Source organism: Cydia amplana, chromosome 3 (assembly GCF_948474715.1).
Source record: "Cydia amplana chromosome 3, ilCydAmpl1.1, whole genome shotgun sequence".
Lineage (NCBI taxonomy): Eukaryota > Metazoa > Arthropoda > Insecta > Lepidoptera > Tortricidae > Cydia > Cydia amplana.
This window is the reverse complement of record NC_086071.1, coordinates 13,212,020-13,237,294: the sequence shown is the minus strand read 5'-3', so window position 1 is coordinate 13,237,294 and position 25,275 is coordinate 13,212,020. Positions and strand designations below refer to the sequence as shown.

Below are 25,275 nucleotides of genomic sequence, written 5' to 3'. Positions count from 1 at the left end.
CCAAGTAGTCTATTTGATGCCTTAAAATGTTCAACACTAATAAATCGCATCAATCTATGAAATATTATATTTCATTGTTAATTATGCTCGATCGTGCATCTTATTAAATTTTACAATTTAATTACAAACCTGACATCTTAAATTGTAATTTAATTTAATCTCCAGACATTGTTTCAAACTTAAGCGGACATCAGGCAACAACTTTAACCAGTACCACAGAATAAATAATAGTACTAGGTACAGAAGATTTACTCTCTAACAAAACGCGTCTGTTACGATTAGGACAGATACGACCGCTAGGTGGCGCCAGCGCCCCGCGCGGCTTATGGCTAGATTGGCTAGCCACCAAAATTGGTGTGGGACGGATGTACTTTTAGCTACTTGTTGCGACGCGACGAAATCGCGGAGTGAGCCACGCCAGTACAAAATACGTGGATTATTACGTGGCCGCCAAAATAACAGCTGTTTAGATACGATACGCAGCGACAAGGCCCTGAAATGTAGGCTTTTTCTAGAAGATACTAACTCTAGTACCTTGTAACTGTACTGTTGTAACTGTACATGTACAAGTATTGTAAAGGTAATGATTTAAAGGATAGGTAGATATTTGTTAGTCTATTTTACAGGTAAACTGGGAAGTGTATGATACTTTAATTTAAGTGGGTCATACGGATACGGATTACCGCTACATTAGTAGCTGGTGGAGTAAAAAAAGTTCACCTTGTTTAAGGTTCTGTGTATGTACTATTATATAATGTCAAAAAATATATTTATTTAAACTTACGGTCATTATCATTAGGCGTCCTCGGGCAGAACTCTAGTCATGTTCAGCTTAATCAAAACTCAATCATAATTTTATAATTTATTAAAATAAAATTTCTAAAGGTACCGTTAGGATTCAGACTAGGTACACTACTGTCTCTGCCCGGATTTTTGACAATTGCGGCAGCAATGCAGTCGGTAGGAATGTCGTGGCGCATTACTGCAGCAGTAATGCTAAGGTACCTACTGCCGTATTCGAACTTCAAGATATTCACAAGAGACGCCACGTACTAGATCCATTCTATATACGTTATAGTTTAGATTTCAACTAGTTCTCTTTTGCAGCTCAATTCGGGCAACCAATGTCACTTTTACGATAGATCGTGTTAGATATCTTTTAGATGTGAATTAGATCTCTAAGTAATATCTTGTGGAAATCGTTCAAGAGTACCTCCAGAATCGCGGAAATGTCAAATTTGACAGGTTAGATCTTAAACATATCGTTATCATATCTTGGCGATGTCTAAAAGATATCTAATAGATGTCTATTACAAAATCCGAATCGGGCCCCTAGTCTGAATCCGAACCGTACCTTAAATGTTTTGACCATTGCAAAGCGAAGGGCAGCACATGCGTTACACGTTCTCGTGGACCTTAAGAATAGGCGTTTCCTTAAAAGGTCAAAAACCTTACAATACTTAATTATGATGTGCCCTTGTGAGGCGTACCTACTTGTGTACACATGTTTAAAAACAGAATTCGTGTGATATTGTGAATATTTATAAAATACAATGACGTTTATCAATAGGTAACCTACCCGCGTACTACGACGTTTAAAATGAATCCCTACAAACATTTTTTCACTGCCTTGCATCAAATGGTTTTCTTCGATCTTGACTGAATCGTCGGTCCACCTTGTTGGGAGCTGTCCACCCGAACGCGAGTCAAGAAACCTAACCTGTTAGCCATCCTATTTTTTACGAATTTCTCACAATTCCGTTTAGGTACCTATGATTAAATAGTAGTAAGCACCTATGGGTCAAATATAATTCAAAATTGCGTAAAATTTAAGACATCATTGAGTTAAATTAGTCAATTTCCTTTAAGCATCGCCCAACGCGTTTATTTTCGTAACTAATCGGTGCGCACAAGAAAACCTTCACAAAACTAATTGAGGAAAATTCATAACAGCTATTTAGCATTCAATTAATTGCAGGTCGACCGCTACAAGCCCTTCACTTAGATAAACCAGACGCTATTACTACTACTACCCAAACGCTGACGCCGCTGATAAGTCGGCCGCTCAGACGTTCCAGTGTTTATGTGACCTGGAGATTTATAACGGCTATGTGTTATCAGGGAATGCATTTCTGTCGGTTCGACGGCGTTAGACTCGCCTGCACTCTGTAAGCAACAGGAATGCCCAGCCGGCGCTGAAATGGAATAAACAAGTCCAATGTGTTGGTGTGCCCATAGGTATGCCACGCACACAGTCACGCAGGTTTGTTTTGCTGTTGAGATTCGCGCGTGCTCTTGCGCAAGAGCGAGGCCGTTGACTCCCGTGGCCGCCATGGCGAGTCGGCGGCGGCGCGCGCGAATCCAGTGGCTCCCGATGTGGCGCAACCGTGTGTCGCCGTGACCACCCGTGCCGTCCTAAACCTAAAAGCCGTATATCATTAATGGAACTTGTACGCAGATACGACTTTTCGGCTTGGTGACGGAGCGTGGCGTTAGCGCGGAATGCGACCGCGATGAGGGAAACTCTAGGCCCTGTGAATAAACAACATTTATTCAAATCCCTGTAAAAACTTGTCCCCATAAACTGTCAACGGAACTTTTGCGTAGGTAGGTACCTGTACTTACGCGCATCGTACCCTTTAGTTATTAGACTGTTATGTCGACATCCAGTAGGTCGCTAGGGTAGTTACCTAGAATAATATTTTAATTTGCGCTTATTCTGTCGTCAGATCGACTATCTGCGGTTTATAGAGGCATATTTCAAACTAAAATGCATCATGCATGACTTACACAATGAATCGACAAACCGCAGTTTTAGAACAATAATTACCAACGTTTTATAGATTTTGTCGTCACTAAAATAATTAGAGCCTAGGTGGTACCTACGTGGTCTTCTGACACTTAATATCGCCAGCTGACAAGTTGTCGACATCCAAATAAAAATATCTACCAATAGGTAAGTAATGTTCAATCTAGTTTGCAAAAGAGTAGGTATCTCAGAAATGGAAATAAGTATGTAAAATTACAACAGCAACATCATGTATGCATGTCTTGTGACATTTAAAAGCGATTCCGTTCATAAAACCAACGCTATTCCTTAAAAAAACTTCATTACGGCTAAATTTCTCCCGCCGCTTACAGTCGACCTAATTCGCAATTCAATAATTAATGTCGCATCCATTAAAGGCATTTTAGAAGCAATTTACTGAACAGTCCGAACAATTAATGGAAAGTGCTTAATTAATAGAAAATTTCAGAGCATAATACGTCGAGGTTTAATAGAAATTGTTGAAATAAATTCATCGTTTAGTAGGGACGGGTCGAAACTTATTTTGCTCATGGTACGTTGCGCAACAATTCGCAAACAGATAACGGAGTATAAAGCGCTCCCCTCCGTCCTCTCGCAGAATCCGGTCGGGCTTCCCTCTCACTCTCGCGCATCTGCTATATTTCACCCGTCCTGCTCCCACGCGATGACATAGATACCTACCAGTTGAGTTGCGAAACAGCGCGGATTATATGTAGGTATGGCAGGTGGATAGTGGCAAACAAGTTTAAATAACTGCTTTCACATGCCTGCGGATATTTAGCCATGGACCTAGATTACTTGTAGCCAATTATGGCCATTCTTAATGTGGGTTATAGTTACCGGAGGCGAAACTTTTCTTGACGTAATAACAAATCCGTTACAATTTGTGCGAAGGGCCCATCTCACCCATGAACTGTCAAAAATATGAGCTACTTACCTATTTATTCGAAATGTATTTATGCAAGAATCAGCGACTTAAAAGTGTAGCCTCCCATATAACCACTCTTCCATATTTTAAGCTGGTTGAATTCCATCCATAAAAAGTGGAAGCGGACAGCATTTTTACACCACGACGTTGGCCAACGCTCAGTGTTACCTAAGTACCTACCTTTAGCATAATAATATAAACTTTTGCAACTCCAGAAGTGTCACGAGTTCACTGTGTTGACAGGGACGAATGCCAACGGAACATGTACAAGTTTGCACAGTAAAATACTTACATGTAACAGCTTGCACAGCGCATCCTCGAAATATCATGAAAGTGCCACCATGGGACCTATTCGACTCGTGAAAGTAATCTAACCTATTTAACCTATCGCATTATCGCCTTGATGAGTCCATACCCAAATTATTTCAAATATGTAAGTAAGTACATATATGAGAAAGAATTCAATAACCATAAAACAGGGATCCATTAAGTAATTATAACGTAAAAGTCTGCTTACCTTACCTACCTATCAAGAAATATGAGGATATTCAACAAACAACAATTGTTTTCATGGGTATTCCGTAAATATACTCGTAGGAAAACAAGATCTTATCGTTTCGAGGCTAAAATGCAACCGCTTTACTAAGTTATGCTGATGATTTCACGAATTTAAGTATTAATTACAATGCGTGGCTATGATACCTACTCGTACTGTAGGAACGTTGAGGTTTTCCCGGTATGGTGCATCACCAAATAAGGACAATCGTTCCATTTAGAATGTGTGCAGTTAAAAAACACATGTAAAATATTAGGGTACGGCTGGTAGTCATGTCACAATACTTACGATGTCACGTTGTCGAAAAGTAGAGTCTGTTCGAAAAGAGAAGAGTCGTGGAATGTATTGGGCCCCATACATTTCTCTTTCCGCACAGGCTCTAATATGAAATCTCGTCCCGTCTAGTGCATTGGAAAGCGCAATGAGCAACGATGCAAGTTGCGAATAACTGCGAGAAGGCGGAGTCCGCGACATCCAATACGACGGCTTAACGTGCGCATGCGTGCCACGTTGCTGCCCGCTGCACTCGATTGCTGTCGCTGAATTAGACATTAAACCTATTTGCAATAGGTCTACTTACAGGAGCAAATATCTAGGGAATCCGTGCACACTAGGAAGCAGTTAGCAACCTGAAGACTTTCTAGGTTTCGTGAAGGCGGGTGGTTAGAGTAGCGCTACCTCGTTTCACGCAAAATAGGCAATGGTTGTCGATTTGCGGAAAATGCCCAGCAAACTAACTAATATGCCTACTTAACTAAAGCATTCAGTAAGAAGGCAAGGCTGCATGCATTAGAAATGAAATGAAATGAAATGAAATGAAATTTATTATTTGTAACATACAGTTATAGGTCAATACATAATAGGATTATTTTACATTTTCTAGACAGAAAACGCGACTAATACTTCTACCAGAGCACCACCGCGAAACTAATATGCCAGTCGCCTGAGATAAGTGGTTAGATCTGCCTCTATAATCATCTTATCAACAGCTACCAGGATACGACGAGCATCCTTGAATGCAGGATTTAAGGTTTGAATATACCTAAAGTGCTAACAGTAGATAATTGCCATAGTGCTGTAGTTAAATAATTTGTAGGTATTTTTAGACTTCACAATACATGAAAGTAAAAATTGAGGCGTTGAGGCGTGCTCGACCTGACAACTTTTGTATATTGTACAGATTTTTTAAACGTCAAATTCCATATACCTACATTTCTCGATAAAATGACATTACAAGATACAAGGTATATATTCATAAAAAATGTCAATTGTGTTTGAATACATACAGTAGAAGCATAACATTGAATAAATTCATGAAATACAATGTCCATTTAACTAAAAAAAACACATTAATAAAATAAAGGAGTTAATTTGCCATTATAAATATACCGAAGATAAAAACATAAAAGTATAACATTAGATAAAGTCAAGAGTACAATTTAAATTAAAACCAATAAAACATTAATAAAAATAAAAGGAAAGAATTTGTAATTTCAAAAATCCACAATATTATATAAACATTTGTCGAGCAAGTATTTTTTTAACCTATAGCTAAAGATCTTATGATTAACGAGTCCCTTTAGCTCGATTGGCATTTTGTTAAATAGTCGCACGGCTCGAACTCTGGTAGTATGCTCTACCACCACAAGATGGGGTGTAATAATAGAAGTAATATTTTTTGTCCTGGATTTTAATCTTAAAGCCATTTGGTCATCCGATTCGAAGCGATTATCTATGCTTGATCTATCTATGCATTATGACATTTCCTGCAGCAGAAACGCAGTCGACTGCTGCTGCGACTGCAGCAGTGTTGCAGCGAGTCAGTCCCATAAAGAGAGTTAAATTCTAAAAATCCAAAGCTCCCCGAAGTGCTCACGCTGGTACAGTACAGCTGTTCGATTTCAGGCCTTAATTTTATTATCAAGGTGCGTTGGAGTAAGATAGAAAAGTTTTTTCATGAGGGGTAGGTAAGAATAAAAAGCCGCCATTACATTAACATTACAAATAATAACGAAACATTACATTAGCATTAGGTATTTACGCCGACGTTGGTATTAAAATATTAGGTAAGGCAAGATTGGCAGTATTGCCAGCGATGCGTGTTTCTGATTCCCATTTTTTAGGGTTCCGTACCCAAAGGGTAAAACACGGGACCCTATTACTAAGACTTCGCTGTCCGTCCGACCGTCCGTCTGTCACCAGGCTGTATCTCATGAACCGCGATAGCTAGACAGTTGAAATTTTCACAAATGATGTATCTCTGTTGCCGCTATAACAACAAATACTAAAAATAAAATAAAATAAATATTTAAGGGGGGCTCCCATACAACAAACACGATTTTTTTGCTCTATTTTTTGTTGATGGTGCGGAACCCTCCGTGCGCGAGTCCGACTCGCACTTGGCCGGTTTTTTATTTGTGCGAGTGCGACACGGCAGCGCAGCGATAGCGATTAGATAAGAACAATCGATATTTTCGCGCGATTCGTCCGCTCGCCGCACGAAAGGTCGCGTTGCGAAATAGCCCCTATAGTTTTAGTAGTTTCAGGTTTTAAAAACATAATAGCAATTGGTATAATACCAATCTTAGTACATACCTCTCGCACTAATTCAGAAGTTCGGGCTGTGAGGTTAAGCCGGGATTTGCATGATATTGGTATCATATTTTTTTAATCGTACGCCTCTCTGACTGACTCTGACTTCTGATATGTTATCTGGATCGCTTTATAATTTCTGACCTACTTTTTTAATACGAATCAGAGGGAACAACTTGTTTTTTTAATTTTTTTACGCACTGCTTTTGGAAAATATACCTATGTAGGTACTTATCAAAAAACATTGCACCAATTACAATGGGTTTAACTGAATTAGTTTTTAATGTCTGGAAAACAGCAATATTCCTACTGACATATCTATTTACGTGTATTTTTTAGATTTTTAGGGTTCCGTACCTCTAAAGGAAAAAAACGGAACCCTAATAGGATCACTCGTGCGTCTGTCCGTCCGTCTGTCACAGCCTATTTTCTCCGAAACTACTGGACCAATTAAGTTGAAATTTGGCACACATATGTCGGTTAATAGTGACCCAAGGATGGACGTGTAACGTAAACAAATGAATTTTAAATATGTAGGCCATTTTTGGGGGGTAAATGAGAAAATTAAAAATAAAGTTTTTCAAACTATATCGTGTTACATATCAAATGAAAAAGCTCATTGTAAGAATTATCTCCGAAACTACTGAGTCTAAAATTTTGAAAAATACACAAAATAGTTCTTTACCTACCTATAGATGACAGGAAAACCTATTAGAAATGTGCAGTCAAGCGTGAGACGGACATAATGTACGGAACCCTTGGAACGCGAGTCTGACTCGCACTTGGCCGGTTTTTTATGTAATTATTATTTATTTTTCAGCTTATGATAAACATTTTTAGGGTACCTAGTAGGTACCTAGTCGTGGTTGCTGATGAGGCGTGGCCCGTGGGAGTTGGGACTTTAAAGTCGGTGTTACAGGTACGTTATGTAACTTGTGTAATATGTACCTAATTGATACTTTTTACTTACTTGATAAATATTCACGTTTGCTAAATCATGGACATCAGGCACGTGGCGTGCATTTGCACATCGCATGCACACGATTAGCCAGGACCGCATTTGCGGGGCTACTTACATGTAATCATTTGAAATGTGTAAAAAAATACGAATATTACATACAGGTCTACATTCAAACCGTTAGTCATACTAAAAATAAAATAAAACAAGCCTTAAGAGATGTATAAAAATTATTTTAAACGTGAATAAATATCTGAATATTTAATTATAAGTAGAGTAGGTAATTTAAAAATCGCTCAACAATACATGTCGTTTTGTGCAATGTTGAAATATGGAAACACTTATTTTTCCATATTTCAACATTTATATTTTTATTTCCAAATTAATAAACTTCAAGTAGATACTAAATTTTGCATTAAATCTGAAACCAATATGATGGAAACAATAGGGGATTTATAGGTACCTATGTTTTTTCTTTTTTTAAGTTGCATAGCTTGCATTCCAGATTTTGCATTTTTTATAAATTAATTATTTCCACTGACGCGGATCCGCTTCCACACTGTCTCCCCAGCGGTATCTGGGCCGACCTGCCGGGCGGCCACCAGTCGGTCTTCCCAGGTACGCCCTCTTGGCAGCCCGGTCCTCTCCCATTCTCAATAGGTGACCGAACCAGCGAAGTCTGTGGGATTTCGTTTCGCCGATGATATTGGGTCCGGCCACCAACTCCTCGATTTCGGCATTCCTCCTTATCCTCCACGTGCCGTTGTCTCTCTTAATAGGTCCCAGGATCTTACGAAAGATTTTCCTTTAGGCGGATCTGCGTCAGCTTGAAGCCGATAATTGGAGTGCTCTCGTTTCGGAGGCCAAGATCCTCTTTGGGTCGCTGAGCCGTAATAGTTAATTAGTTAGTTAAGTATTTCTACTAAGAATCATGAGCTGTATAGGATACGAGATCCTAAAGTGTCCCCGAAATTTCATAAATATTTTGTTTGAGGCATTGCATGATTCTGAGTAGAAATAAGTAGGTACTATGAAAATTTGCAATTCTAAAACAAACGTTGGAGATACAAAACCGATTTGTTAAGTATTGTAAGTTATTAAGTAATGAAACTGGGTGTGCTTCACTGTATATAAGACTATCTATTAATCTTAGAGATTAACGGGAAGGTATTAACTTTGGAATTCGTTTTTTCGTAAGCTTTAAGGTCTTTTCAGACTTTTTTTAATAGTAGGTACTCACTAAATACGGCTCTGTGCTAAACAAATAGTGCTAGTATGACTGATAATTGACTTCGGCGCCTGACTGGTGATAAATGTCGCCCGTTTTCAACTCTCCTCAAAAAAGGATGTCCCCAAATCAATCATTTTGCCGTACGCCTAATGATGGACTTGTAAATGTTTTGTTGGCATCTTCCACTTGCATTTCATGTAGGTAGTTCATTTACGTCATTGCTAAAATTGACAACTTAGAAGCAATGCTTAATTAGGTATATTTCATTTTTAAAAAGGTATTATTAGTAACCAATAACATCCATAACAGCGACAATTTAACATCCATAACAGCATTGTAAGGGCAAAGTCGATATTTAGGTCGAACCATAATACGCTCATTCGATAGTTAATAACCACACTAGAGTAATAAGGACAGACATATGTAAAAACACTTAGGTTAGAAAGAGATAGCGCTATATGAATAAAAACACTTCCAAGATGTCGTTGTTTCAATAACCAGCCCTTACATGGCGCTGCGGACAGGATAATGAAAAATCTCTAGTATAATGTCTAGGTATAATGAAAAAAATGAACACAATAATTTAATTGGTATACTTACATAGACAATCGGAGTTAAAAAAAAATCACGGTGTATACTAAGTATAGATGGACAAGCAAAAGGCGCGAAATTCAAATTTTCTATGGGACGATATCCCTTCGCGCCTACATTTTTCAAATTTGCCGCCTTTTTCTACTGACAAGATCTGCTTGACCAACTTTAAGTATAATGTCATTAATGTCTAAATTATATATCAAAATTAAATCGGTAATACCTACTGTAAAAAGACTTGTAATGAAAGCTTGAGCTGTGAAACATCAAAATGCAAAGGACCTGAGGATAACCTCATCCTGTAAGGTTAGTCTGTGATTAATGACTATACTTACTTAAGCGATATTTGCGAGGTTTTTTGAGTCTCTAACGAAATTGAGTGATTTATGAACTTCAAACCATTAAGAAGCTTGACACGGCTTGTTGCCAAAGTGTTGATAGAAATGTGCTTGCTTCGACCACATATGTGCTCCATCCAAGGTATATTTCGTTTACGCGTGTTATTAAAATAAAAAAATCACTGTTTCAAAGTATTCCGGCCGTACATTGTGAAAAGTACTTGTTCCTATCTACATGTATGTATCTGTGTTTTTTTATTGAATGCAAATGTGTTTTTGTGAAAAATACTTATTTACTATCCGTGTAATAAAATTCAATAAACAGTTCTAAATATTGTAATTTAAACCTAACGCCCCAGACACGAGACGCAGTATGAAGCAGATACGAGGGTCATCAAACTTAAGATCCCGGACCTACCCGAAAGCAAAACCGATAACGACTGCACCATACTTGTTACTACTTCAGAGTAACAAACACTCCTTTCAGAAATAGAATCAACCGCGCATCAAGGTGTTAAAACATCGTAAAGTTAAAGTTATTTATTCTAATTAATATCGATATTATGATGAGGTTTGTTTTAAGCCACATGGTATCGATAATTTCTAATAACATGTAACGACAAGGCGGGGTTTAAAGTATTTTTACAGGTAATTAAAGAACTAAAGAAGGATCAAAGTCGTTTTTTATGAAATGGTAAATAATAGGTACTTATTGCGCATGAAATAAAGCTAAGTTAACGGATTATTTCGCGTTTATTTAATTTGAAGTACTTATATCCTGAGGTTTGGAACCCTATCGCGGTAACCGAAGACAATGTTAAAGCTTATTGCAAGCCAAACTAGGTAACTGACTCGACAGTCAAACTAAATGTAGTTTTGTGGAGATTCCTATTACCTGTAGGTAATTGTAACTTTGTGTTCTAATAAATAAGTAGGTACCGCGGAATTTTGCTCTAAGCTAATTTTCGTCGTAATGGTCACAAGTTTTATAGGGCACACAATTTATCCGATACGCGTAAGATAAACCCTCTATTCTAATATGCTTGCTTTTTTCGGCGTTTTTTCAGCGTCTGCAAGCAGGTTGGTTGATATAACAACACAGAGCCGAACTCTGTGATGTTTTTAACTAGTTTAATCAATTAAATCTCGTTTTACTCCTGTATAAATACATATTTATTACTTAATGTTTAGTAGGTATACTATAAAAATAGTAGGTTTTGACAAAATTAAAATATTTTTACACGGATCTCTATCCGCGTGCGTTTCAGATAAGAAAGCGTGATTATACCAACACAAATGTGCGTTTTTCCACATTTCCAGCAAAGTGTAAGCTCAACTTAAGTTATTCGTTTGTTGCTAGCATTAATTAAAGCGTATTATAATTCGGCTCGATCACGAATCCGCCCCGCGGTTCTGTTGAGTTATTTAATAGTGTTTTTTGTGCGCGAGTTGCTCGCCACCCTCGGCTACGCGCAAAAAACCCTCACAAATACAGAATGTTGTTGAGGAGCGGGGTACGGGGAGGGCGATCGCTATCGCACGCACCTCCAGCACGCACCACTATCCTTCGGCTGCCCGCTTAATTGTTACGCGACGCGAACTCTTAATAACGAATTGACCCTTTACTTAAGTAGGTACATGTAATACATAAGATACTTAGTACCTACTTACGATGCATGTATTTTGATCAATTGATCATACGAGTACACAGTTCATCTTTCTTTTTCCTATATGTAGAGGTACCCAAAAGTTTTTTTTTAGTCAGCCTGGTTTAGTGTGCCACTGCTGGGCAAAGGCCTCCCCTCCTTTCCTCCACTCAACCCTGTCGTTTGTATTTCCCCGCCAATCCGGAAAAAAAACCCAAAAGTTAAGAGTATAGGTATATCTATTGGTGAATCAAACTGTACTGTCCACATGTTTGTGCTGCCCGAAACTATGAGGGGATATTTTTTGGCGATATAAGTCCCAACTCACAACCAAAAGTTGGCCTCGATGATCTTTAACTTTCGGGAAAAGAAAAGATAACTTTAGTCTGTAGTTTGCTATAATAATTATCAGGTGGTTTTACAATGTTGAATTAGTCAAACACTTCTCTAGGTACTATACTTACTTAGGTACCCATCATATACTTTAGGTATATTACTGTACAGTTTGCAGCAATGAACCAGCAGAAAAAAAATAAGTACCATATTTTTTACGACAAGACTTGACAAGAGCACAAAATATGACGTACCTATATTGGAATAAATTTAAATATAGGTGAGACAGCATGAGACGACAGGTGGGCAGTAACCTGTTCTCATGGTAAATGTCAGCAAAAACTCTCACTAACCCTTTGATCCCTTTGAGGAGGATCCGCCCATGCATGTACATACGTATATTTTATTTTGTGCTTGCATTCCAGATATTGAATATCTCTTGTACTTGTGTCATTTTTAATTTCAATGTTTTCTTTTAAATGTGCTAAAAATTACGCAAAATATTATTTTCACCTCAGCAGCTCGAACAAGGGTACTTTGCTACTTAAAAACAGTGAGCAAAATCGCATTTTGCTCACTGAGTGAGACAAAATGACATTCAAGTGACCTTAATATTCAAATGTCATTTCAACATGCGGGGTCTAATACAAGTTCGAAATACTTGGATTTTATTATCTCTGTCCCTTTCACGTCGTTAGCAAAAAGAAAGAGACAAAAAAAATTTTCAAACGACATTCAACGGTATATTGACGGTTTATAATAGACCCCCGAAAACCGTCAGAACGCATCGTTCCAAAACACATACAAGTATGAATTCTTAATATGTAATTAATGAAAATAAAGTTTCAGATTTGATAAAAACTGATAAAAACACTATATTTTACGTAATTTATTGTACGATTAAAATAATGAACTCAAAAAATACACAGTATATCACGTAAAATAAATAATTATACTTTTAAGAATCTCTACAATAGTTTACAAATAGTAAGTATCCGTAATTCGGACCGTATCTTACAATGTTTTTTTTTTACAAAAAAAAGTTGCCGATTCAAATGTCAATCAATTGATGGTCGTTGTTTTCATATATTACCTATTTTACTGAAATTTACTACGTTTGATTGTTTGTTTTTGTGTTTGATTGCGGTAATTATACTTAATTGTTAGTATATCTTAAGAAACATGACTAAATAGGTAAGTGATGAAGAAGGATTACATTTTTCGGGTTGTCTAAATGTTCTTACTGCTGAGGTGAAAAGTTTTATGAACTACACGAGATCAAAGTTATTTACATCTCGTGCGCTTTTGAGTCCCTTACTACGCTCAAGATTCTAAATTAGATTCACTCGCTACGCTCTTGAATCTACTATAGAATCTTTCGCTTGCACGGGACTCAAAATAAGCACTCGAAGAAATATCAAACTTTGATCTCTTGTTGTACAAATAACTATTTCGCTGTCTTGCTTAGTGTCCCTTTAAGGTAGGTAATTAGAGATTCTATAAATTATTATCGAATTATAATCGCAGGTGGCGTTGTGGCCATATTTCTGCAACAATAGTAGGGGGTGGACAAACAACACAGGATATGGAAACATATAGGTTACCCTGCGTTGCGGAAGCATCGGTCACACGTGTCGATACACTCGGCACCTTTACCTTAATGTCCTCAACAGTGTTGTCATATGATTTATCAATCCTATCCATATCCTATCGATAGTTGTACTTAGGTATTCTTCAAAATGCAGTCGCGTATGTCCTGTACATCGATGTCAATATTCGAGTTGCATCAAATCGTGCTGCTTTTGTGGTTTCATTATTAGGATAACGGGTAGGCACGTAGAATAACTAACATTAACCGAAAACACTTTGAAACACATTGCGTTTTGTTTATCCTGAAATTAATGTTCGCGCGACTTGCCTTATTAAGATTTGTGAGCGTTGTAAAAATATTTTCTTAACATTCAGCTTTTCCCCAAATTTGCTGCATAAAAATGCGTATTGGTTGCGTGTGCGTACCTCCGTAGCACGGAGGCGATGGGGGAAGCTCATTAAGGTAAAAAGCCGAGTGCAAACGGCGACTAATGGCGAATTACAAGAAGGGGAGCGCGAACCCCACCGCGCGACCGGTCGCCACATTGTTTACGTTGCTTTCCTAGCTTTCCAAAATTTCGTAGGATTTTTATATTTTACCCATCCTAGACTACCTTCAAATATGCATGCGATTGCATTCGCAAATTTATTGTGAGATGGGTTTATTTTCAAGTTATCCCAAGATTTTTAAACATTGGCTGATATTATTTTTGCCAATTGTGAAGCAACCACCAAAAATATGTTTTTTTTTTTATTAATTTGAGGAACCTCCCAGTTCTCGACATGCCTATAGGTACTTAGGTCCCTAATAGTTGACAACCTGCTATCACCTCTATCGCTAACGACGTAAGCTTAAAGAGTTTAAAGACACGCCTTATTATAACAGCAAAACTCGCTGTATTTTATGCATATTCTTATGTAGGTAACCAACAAACAAAAAATTGTATGAGGTGTTTTACAGTTTTTACAGTTTCTTACATGTACTACCTACCAAACGACTAAACATAAAGATTATAACCGAACCATGTTGCTAATTGGCAGGATGCGACGATTTGGATTACCTTCTTAGGTTACAGAATTCCTGGCAACGACTGAAAAATGGACCGAGTTGCCGAAATTACGACAGATATTTCTTCGTTTATTTACTAGTTCGCATCGTACATATCCTTAAGATGATAACACTATCATCTTAAGGATATGACTATCTAGAAAGATATTGATTTTCATGTACCTACACAGGTACATGAAAATCAATATCTTTCTAGAATTATCCCGGCATTCGGTCACATCTCACTTATGAATAATATTTTTATTTGCATTATTTTTATATTACTTACAAATAAATGCCGTCAGCTATGCCCTTCCATTGATTACCTAAACCTACATAGTTTAAGAACTAGGGTTGTCATAAAAAAAGTCTCGAAAATTGGCTAGTCAAAAGTGTCAAAACGTAATGTTTAGGTACTTAGCTATATTTATAGCAACTCATTTGCAATATTTAAAAAACGATAAACAGGCATAACCAAAGTTCTCCTTCATTTGTTTTTTTAAGTCTCACTATTGTGCTCTATCTACTAATTCTACTATCCTTTTTGACTCTTAAGATAAACGTGCTGCTTCAGGCAAAAGCCAGCTATCAGCATTTCGGCGCATCCTCGTACCCTCCCCGCCTCGCCCCTTCACCCCCTGCGTCGCCACTGCTGCACCGCGCCGAATTCGCCCTGCGCCTTCACTTCATGCCCGCTACGCTCCCCTCTTTGCGTCGAACCAACCTTGAAAATTGTTTTTACCGTCATCGAGGGTATTCACCCCGAACCCGAATTCCGAGGCCCGCGCCACACTACCGCTTTCCGCAGGACGAGCAACGAATTCTTATAGGAAGCCGACAAGAGTTTCATGAATCGCGTGGTGTGGTCGGGCGTGCTGTTTACGCGCGCCGGGCGAAGGATATTTGACTTCTCCTAGTTTTTTAGACGAGTCGTGAGTTCGCTTGATGCGGCTCCTGCCTGAGATTTTGTTTGTGAATCTTTTCTAAAGAATTTTCAACGACGCTTTGTGTTCGAGTTCGTTTTTTGTTAGAAACCTGTATTCTTTTTGAATATTAGAAACGAGGCGAATTATGTTTCTTGCAGTATTAGGTAGGTAAATAAGTAAAGCCTAAATATGTATAGACAATACGATAGGCGATGTAGTTAATACGCTAATAGTGAAAAAATGAAGATTTTCAAGTTTTGCATTTAAATGGCCACCTATTTTTACATATTATATTTACTGTTTGCAAGTTTTACGTATAAGTAACTATAAAAGATGTAGGTATCCCTACTAGAATCTAATTAGATTTACCATGTAACTTATTACCTAGTACCCACATAGGGTCATTCTTTTAGAATAAGCATAACATTCCCTAACCCTAACACTGTCTACGCAATAAAACTATCACACAAATTATAGTTCAAGTCCACCGAGCTGCCATTAAAGGCGGATACAAATTCCTCCCACAAAGAAAAACTAAAAATTAGGTTAGTGCCTTATTTACCTGCAAGCGCTGCAAGAGAGTAAAATAAAAATAAAAAGCTACATAAGCGAGCGAGCGAAGAAGGGTGGAACGGCAAAAAAGTAAAAACAAACGTGTTGCACTCGCATCGGTGCGGCGCGGGCGCGCCTACGCGAAGGCGCGACAGCGTACACAATGCAGAATGTCTGCCTTTACAACAACGCGAATAATATAGGTTCGTTTTTAGGGTTCCGTAGCCAAATGGCAAAAAACGGAACCCTTATAGATTCGTCATGTCTGTCTGTCTGTCTGTCTGTCTGTCCGTCTGTCCGTCTGTCTGTCCGTCCGTATGTCACAGCCACTTTTCTCCGAAACTATAAGAACTATACTGTTGAAACTTGGTAAGTAGATGTATTCTGTGAACCGCATTAAGATTTTCACACAAAAATAGAAAAAAAAAAAAATTTTTGGGGTTCCCCATACTTCGAACTGAAACTCAAAAATTTTTTTTTCATCAAACCCATACGTGTGGGGTATCTATGGATAGGTCTTCAAAAATGATATTGAGGTTTCTAATATCATTTTTTTCTAAACTGAATAGTTTGCGCGAGAGAAACTTCCAAAGTGGTAAAATGTGTGTCCCCCCCCCCCCCCCTGTAACTTCTAAAATAAGAGAATGATAAAACTAAAAAAAATATATGATGTACATTACCATGTAAACTTCCACCGAAAATTGGTTTGAACGAGATCTAGTACGTAGTTTTTTTTTATACGTCATAAATCGCCTAAATACGGAACCCTTCATGGGCGAGTCCGACTAGCACTTGGCCGCTTTTTTAACAATGGAAAGAACGGTGCTGAAGAAAGCATAATTTTTCGGACATACATGGAAAATCTAGCATGATTATTACTCATTCAGCAGGTTACATCCAGGGATCCAGATTGCACGAGCGTTAGGTACAATATGTACTGCTGCAGTAGGTATTTGCCATTACACAATTACACATAGACATACGCCGATAGTATAGGAATAGGATACTATTACGCCTATCATTTAGAATGCTACCAATAAAATTTCTAAGATTAGGGGATTGCCTGAAACCGATATTAAAACCTACGCGCATTTATTATTGTAAAGAGTGCACTCTCTGTAGGAACATAATATCTGTATCAGCGCTGCGTCCGCGCGTCCTGTCGCTTCGACAGTATTTTGATTGTCTCCATTATTACATTTTTTTATATTTTTGAATTTGCTTTGTTTACAGATGAAAAAGGAGTTAAAACTGCTGTCACCAAGTTTCACTAAGTTTTGGGTACTTTGTTCTCGCTATTTTTGATTTGTTGATTATTGAAATAAACGGCGATTTCTTTATGTTCTGGACTAATACTACAACAATCTTGGATATTTATAATAATTGTAGGTAGTGTCTGTTCGGAAAGAGCACTAATTGCAGAGTCGTGGAATGTATTGGGCCTCATACGTTCCACGACTCTTCTCTTTCCGCACAGACATCGACGTTATTCATAAACGTCTGCTAAGTTAATCAACTGATGATCGTCGTTTGTCCCTCTCTATGGCATAGCGACAGATAAGGACCAACGACGATCATCAACTGATTAAGTTACCAGCCGTTTATGAATAACGCCATATATGTTCACTATAAGTATTAGTTCTCGTCGTCATCTTTAACTTAAGTAATGAGTTAATGACTTAAGTTAAAGATGACGACGGTACAATGGGACACATCTGGTACACTCTATCATAGACAAAAAAATACATAGAGTGCTCACTCCATACATCAGTTTTAGTACCAAATAACTATTAGCATCTAGCATCGAGTAGCAGAAACTATCCGTACTGCTACTTGACAATAGATGTAGCACCGACCGGAAAGTCTTATGCTGCTGAGATAAGACTTTCCGGTCGGTGCTACATCTATTGTCAAGTAGCAGTACTGATAGTTCCGCTACTCGATGCTAGATGTAGACACTGAAATTAATAGTCTGAACTGATGTATGGAGTGAGCACTCTTGGTTACTATATTTCTCTATACAGCACAGCAGGGTGTCATCTATTGGGTATGGCCAGTAACATGTCAAGCACTTTAAAACGTTTACATTATTGGTAAGGCGAAAAACGCAAAATCTACATAATAAAGTAAAATCAAAAATAATAGAGAAAAACTTTATACGGTAAAAGGGTTGGATAATAAAGAAGGGTTCTTTAACCCCTCGTTTCCCAGGACCTCTCAAATCCATACAATTCCGACTCATATTGGAGCCACTGGGAACTGACAGACCGTCTGTTCTCCTCTAGGTACAGGTTACTCCGATTCTCGTGAAATTTTGTGAGCTGGTTCGATAATTAAATAGGTGTATCGTTTTTCGTGGATTTAGTTTTTATTTCAACATTTCTAAAAATCCAAGGATTTTAAGACGTTAAATATAGCTAAGTAGGTATGTGATTTTATGTCAATGTTACAACACTTACAACATTAGCGATATACTTTGATATTGAAATTTATCAAAATACAGGCGCTGCTGTTAGTACCGCGATTGTCATAATTCACGACATTGCACGTGCGTTTCTCAATAAGTTCTCATTAGTGAAGATGCGGGCCGTCTCCCATTACGTTATCTATTTACTATGCGCGTACTTATACTAGTAATAATGTTATGTTTGGGGATATTTACGTAAAAGGGCATTTCTTTTTTAAGTTGTACCCTCAACTTTTGTGCTAAGATTGGGAATTTTCATATTATTTCTACGGACCTATGGAATACATACAAATCTTTTCTTTTCCCATTTTCAAATGACCGCTAAGTGATGAGTCCAAACTACAAACTTTTTAAAGCTCAACCCTCGCTCACCTTTACTTTTGATCAAAACAACTAATAGTCATGACCCGTCAATTAACTCTACCAACCCCTGCACAGTGCACATTTTGATTGGTGGCCAGCTGCCCGTAGCGGCAAAAAACTGCTTTCTAAAATTACTGCTATCAACCGCCGTAGATATCCAACGTAATCTAGTGATGTGCCTCATGGGCCATTGCCGGGAATAGGGAATATTACGCGAAACTCTGCGTAGGCGGCGCCACTCCCACAGTAAGTCACAATCTAAGGGTCTACCGCAAACGAGAGAGTCGAAATTATCTATAACCTCTATATCACTCTTGCATATTCGAGCGATAAAGAGGCAGATAGCTGAGTTTCGATTTCGTGTTTCCCTGTAGGCCCTTTGTACAAACCGCCTTGATGTATCAATGTCATATTTGACTGTCTGTGAAAATTTGTCAAAAAACAGTTTAAGGACTTTAAGGTACAGTATGTATAAGTTACTCTATGGTATACTTAAGTCACTAGGGCTGCACTCTGGCGGCAAAACATTGCAGTAATACTCCCTATACTCGTACTTCAACTTGGTGTGCAACGAGCTCAAGGTTAAATTAAAATATGTAGATGTCATATAACAAAGCATAAAAGCCATGGCCGCATGTGCAGGGCCTACTGCGAAAACCGAAATTCGCAAATTGCGGGGATCTTACTCTTTTACTATAATGAAGGCGTAATAAGAGTGATGGAGAAAGATCCCCGCAATTTGCGAATTTAGGTTTGCACGGTAGACCTTCAGGTTACAAGTTCGCTGTTGCTTCTTATTTATCAGAGAAGCGAAATTGTTAGGTACTTGTAATTAGAAAATGCGACCCAAAAATAACCCAAGGGATTATCTATTGGATAATATCTAAAGGATTCCAGTTAGATAAACACCCTTCAAATAATTGTTCAATGCAGAAAGTTTTTCAAGATTGTAGTTTTTTGTTAGACTGCAGAAGATTAAAGACACTTCACGGCCGAGTACCTAAGTGCAAAAAACTTTGCTACGACAGCTTAGATACAAAATAAATATAATCGACGTATGACCTGGCGGCCTAGCCAAGGTGACGATCTCTTGCGCTTCGCCAGCGAATCACGTTGTGTCTCTCTATCAAAATACAAACTACGCTCCGTAGCGTAGCGTTTCGATCGCTACGGAGCGTAAGCGATTGGCTACGCGGACTGTTCCGCGACGGGAATATTCCCCTGCACGGGAACATTGGTAACGGCACACCACTACAGACGTACACCCGTCTTGCGGAGATCACAATCAAGAACACAAGCGGCTTCTGCCGCATAAAATTTACGTTAACCTGACTTATGAACGGCAGACCTTGTTTTAACTGCTTTCTTTGTCGTTCGATTGGCATGGTTAGCCGAATCAATGTTATCTAAAAGGCAATAATGAATTAAAAGAAGCGATGTTTTTTTCCGTTTTTTGTCTTTTAATTGAAACTGTTGTGAGGTTATTCGAGAAGATCGAATCGAGTTAATCGAGGTATTTGTTGCAAAAATTTGATTGGTAGTTTTTTGTCGTTGTCTCATTGTTGTCGCGATTATAACGTTCAATAAAGGAGCCTGATAGTCACATCGCCCGTAGTTAAAGATTTGATATTTATTGAAATAAAATTTTACAGCACAGCTAACGCCAATGACATATTAACACTACGCCTGTAACAGCAATGCACAATGGTGCTGCAGTCACCATCCGATTGTAGCCTTAAGTTTAGGATAAACAAATGAACGCAAAAAACAAACAATTATGAACTCTTGTTAGATTTTACCGGGTTTGATTTCGGGTGTGTACCTCTATGTGTAGGTACAGTTCATACGAGAGGAAAGGGGACATCGTCACGTGACCGCATCTCCACACAAACGTAGTCCCCATTTACCTCTTTGCATTAACATTATTAGAAAACATTTTTACGCAACGAGTATTCACATTTTACCTACTCACTGCCCATTGAATTAAACACCCCTGAATATAAATGACGAAATACAAGACGTAGCAATCGTACCTACTTACATTACATGATGCATTATTAGAATAATCGCATTGTAAAATACTTACAAATGATGCTTACGTATACCTACGTAAAGTACTTATTAGTATTGAAAATACTTGCTCTAGGTAGGTACTTACATTGCATTTACCTAGCATATGTTTAATGAATCAAAGTCCTTGGTACAATCATTTACTTTTAATTTACTCCGACTAGTTACTTCTACGTACACTCTTAAACAATCTTAAGTTCACAAGCAGTAACCTTCGTGCTAAATTTAGTGTTACTCGTTCCAGCGCCGAGCGAGAATGAATCTTCCACCCCATGGTACATTCTATTTATACTCTTTTATCATTACAATCTGCGGGTAGGAGAGAAGGGTCATTTTCGCGACTACCGACAGATTAATTAGCAAATATTCGGGTATACACAGATCATATTTTTAATCACTACCTACTGAATGCCATCATTTTAACCTAACTCACACTAAATAATTATAATTTATTCTCGAAATCTTATGAAATATCACACATGCCAGCTACCCAGTACCTGTAACCACTAGAAACAATTTCATTTTAGATAAAAGCTGCGAGGTTGACGTGGCGAGCATCGCAGCGAAGCTCGAGATAAGGAACTGTTTACACTGCTTGAGTCAATGTCCTCCTGCGCATGGACAGGGAAAACCTTGGAGACGTGCCTTAACGAGTCTTCCGTATCTGAGACCTTGTGCAAAGGCTGTTGACCACCGAATGGCCTGTGTGGGCCATTTATACGCAACGCACTTAGCTGAGTAATGAATGGCACGTGGATTATAGAAAAGTGATGTTGTTCACCGCTGTTATTGATGTTAATGTTTTCTAGTAATAATAAATTACATCGCAGCTTATGAATTCTGGGACAATTACAGGGATAGATAGACTTTTGGAAGAGGCGGCCTAGCCAAGGTGACGATCGCTTGCGCTTCGCTATCGAATCGTTTTGTGTGTCTCTGTCACTCTTCCACATTAGTGTGACAGTGTCAGTTGCGTTTCGTTCGCTACGTAGCGTTAGCTATTGGCATGTTGTCTACGGGGTCTGGTCTTTCGTCTTCAGATTCACATTCTGACTCTAAAATCAAGTACCTGTTTGGGTGTCATAGATTTTATTATTTCCACAATAGCTATTCCACTGTAGAGTAGCGACTCTGTCCCATAACTCGCGCGCCCCTAGCTGCCTCGTAAATAAATTGAGCCTGCATTAGTGGCAATTGTTCGCTTGCCGATGCGCTCCTGCAAGTTCCAGGGCCGGACGAACCAATAGCAATTATATCATAGTCGCGATATTCATATTTCTACAGTCGTCCTAGTATTAATAGTAGCGAAGTAATATCGCGATCCGTGTTAAATAAGCTTGAATGGGGAAACCTATTAAAGATCAGGAATATAGGTACTACGTACATAATACCTACCCTGATATCTAAGGACCTCTGAGGACCTACCTAAAATCGAAACTCAAAATGTTATCTGCCTCTCTATCACTCTTGTAAAGTCTTAAAGAGGCATATAACGACGAAAGTACGATTTTCGCACAAGACCCTCTCGAAGCCATTTCTACTTATTTTAATGACAGCTCGTGACATGACGACCCTATAGGTACCTAGTTATTTTTCCTACAGTCAAGTTTGATATTCAAAGTTATTGAAAGTTAAGAGGATACTTGGAAATCATCAAGATCTATCCGATTACCTAAAATGATGCCAGTAGTTTGACAATAAAGGTTACGTACATTTTAACTACGACTGGGGCATCGTTCATCGCCTTCCATAATTCAGGAATGCGGCAGTCGCCTTCAAAACGGAATACTCTTCCCGATTAGAACGAAAATTTTCCTAGAAAACTACCATCAGACTTACTATCGCAATACTAAAATATTGACGGAGCTGTTAAAAATCAAATAGGTGCCAAAATATACCAGTTCGTGCTGGATCCCGATAACTTTGGTCTGGTCCTAGAGTCCTAGAGCGTATCTCACGAACCTAATCGGTTCACAGGTCATTGAGTCGAGTATTTAAGTGGGTATTGCACGTTTAGCGTCATAGCGAATTCATATCAACACGAAATATTGCTTCACACACCACAAACAAGCAGGTTCATGGGTATTCCGATTGTCAACCAAGTCGGCGAGTCGCTTGCTTCGGCGGTAAGTGTATGGGTAGTGGGCCTGAGATTCCTTGCCATAGTCGAGCTAATAGCTATTATGGAGATTTTTTCACTCCAGCTTAAGCAGAAAGTTTCACCTGATTAATAAATCTACTATATTACTACATATAACAGAAGTGGACAAAGCACTTACTACATACTTTTAGATAGGTACTAATTCGCCTGAGCATTTAACTTGCTGCGCTCGTTACACGCTTTAAGCGATTGGAATAAAACTACCTAACCGATGGGGAGATTACTCTGAGTAACGTACCAAGTTTAAATAAGTGCATTCATGCTTTGCCATTTTAAAAAGTAATGTGTATCGCGATGACGTACTTTAATACTTACTAGTTAGTTTATGGAGATAGGTAAATGCCAGCCAAGTCAACCCGGTCTTCGATTTTTGAAGTGAAAACTTCTTTAGCGGCGCTGGGCACTTTTTGAGGTGGGGAAAAAATGATAAACTCGAGACAGCGTAAGGCGATCGCGTGACCGGAAGGTTTAGATGGCCACTCATTTAGATGGCATTTAAATCAATAAAGAAAAACTCAATGACATTACATGAAAAAGGTTCTAATCTTGTACGGGCTGAAATACGAGGATCTCACAGTTACATTCTAATTTTATATCACTCAAATATAATTCAATAAAGCTACATCTTGATGAAATCGCTAATAAAAGTGAACTCTAGTACTGGTGAATAAAACTCAAAATATCTTGACCAAAATATATTTAGATGCGAGGTCTGCAAGGTAACTTTACAATTTCTATTCGAATTTAAAACAATTAACGCTACAGATTTGAATTTCGAATTTTAAACAAGCTCACTGGCCAGCAATTTCGGAACTAAAGTTTTTCAATAGAAAGGAGGATGGGTCAATTATACATAGTGCTGCAGACATTTTGGACTAGTCATTGAGTTTTCACTTCTGTCGGCACTCCCGGAGTGCAACCCGTTGTTTTTTTTCACTAAGAATTGATTACTAAGACATCTTTCAGTTGCACTTTTTCCAAGTACCTATTCTATGATCCCAATTCATGCAAATAAGTTTCTGATAGGGTGGAACACGAAGGAAGCCAGAGTTTTTAGTTTAATTAACACCTTAAAATTCGTCTAAAGAACATTCCCCGTCGAGCCCACCGAGCTTGAACAGATAACGAATTGCACGAAAAAACGAATCTCTACAAAAAATAATTGCAGATACGCGAACCATTAACGTTTTTGTAAAATTAACTTTTTTCGATATAACGGGACCCGTGTAAATTATTGCGTGTAATCTTTTGTATATTTCTTTTGTTCTTTCGAGAAAAAAACTTTCCCACACTGACCTGCAGAAGGAAGCTTTAGCCAGATTTGACAAGATTTATTGCCTTGATTATTTCCGAAAAAGTTATAAATCTATTTCTCTGCCTAATATTCCTAATAAGTCATTTGACGGTTATCTACTTAACACGTAAAGTAACTCTATTCGCTTTTTTGACAGCCGTTTAGCAAAAATAAAATGATATGATCCTAAATATGTTTAAAAGCTTACTTTTTATAGCATCGGGACTTTAAAGTCGCAGGATCGACCTGGGAAGACTCCAACAACGTGTGTATTTATAATATATAATATTATAAAGAATGCACAAGTCATAGAGGCACCTGTGTCTCGCCTCTAACGCGTATAGTATGGTAAATAACTACCTACCTGCAAAAACATATCGTGACATGAATGAGGATGCAACTCGAATCCGTTTCGTCTTGGCTAATAAATATTATATTTACCTAAGGTACAATTGTACAGGAATCGCTCGAATTTATTGCCAAGATATTTATACACGTAAATTTAATTAGATTGTTATTGACAAAAATAAACGCCTGAAAGATGCAGGTAAGGTCCAAAAGATTAGATACCCTCTATACCTTAGTATATTCTAAGTAATACCTATATCGTTAAATAACGAGGTTTACAGTGAATTTCTCATCTTATCCAGTTTTACTGTAGGTACCCAGTAATAGGGATGAGGCAAGCAAAAGTAGCATACGAAAAATATTAAATGCCTGCACAGAATAAGGAATAAATAACTCGAAATTAACAGGTTACCGTGAATAATAAAGCTTCCAACACGAAATCGAGTTGCATCCTTTTTGGGTTCACGCGAATAA

General features: G+C 38.1%; 1 long non-coding RNA gene across 1 annotated transcript in view; it reads left to right on the top strand.

Annotated features, from left to right (window-relative positions):
• Positions 1 to 25,275, top strand: part of LOC134662858 (uncharacterized) — a 310,694-nt gene that overhangs the window by 181,174 nt on the left and 104,245 nt on the right. The gene's annotated exons all lie outside the window — the stretch shown is intronic.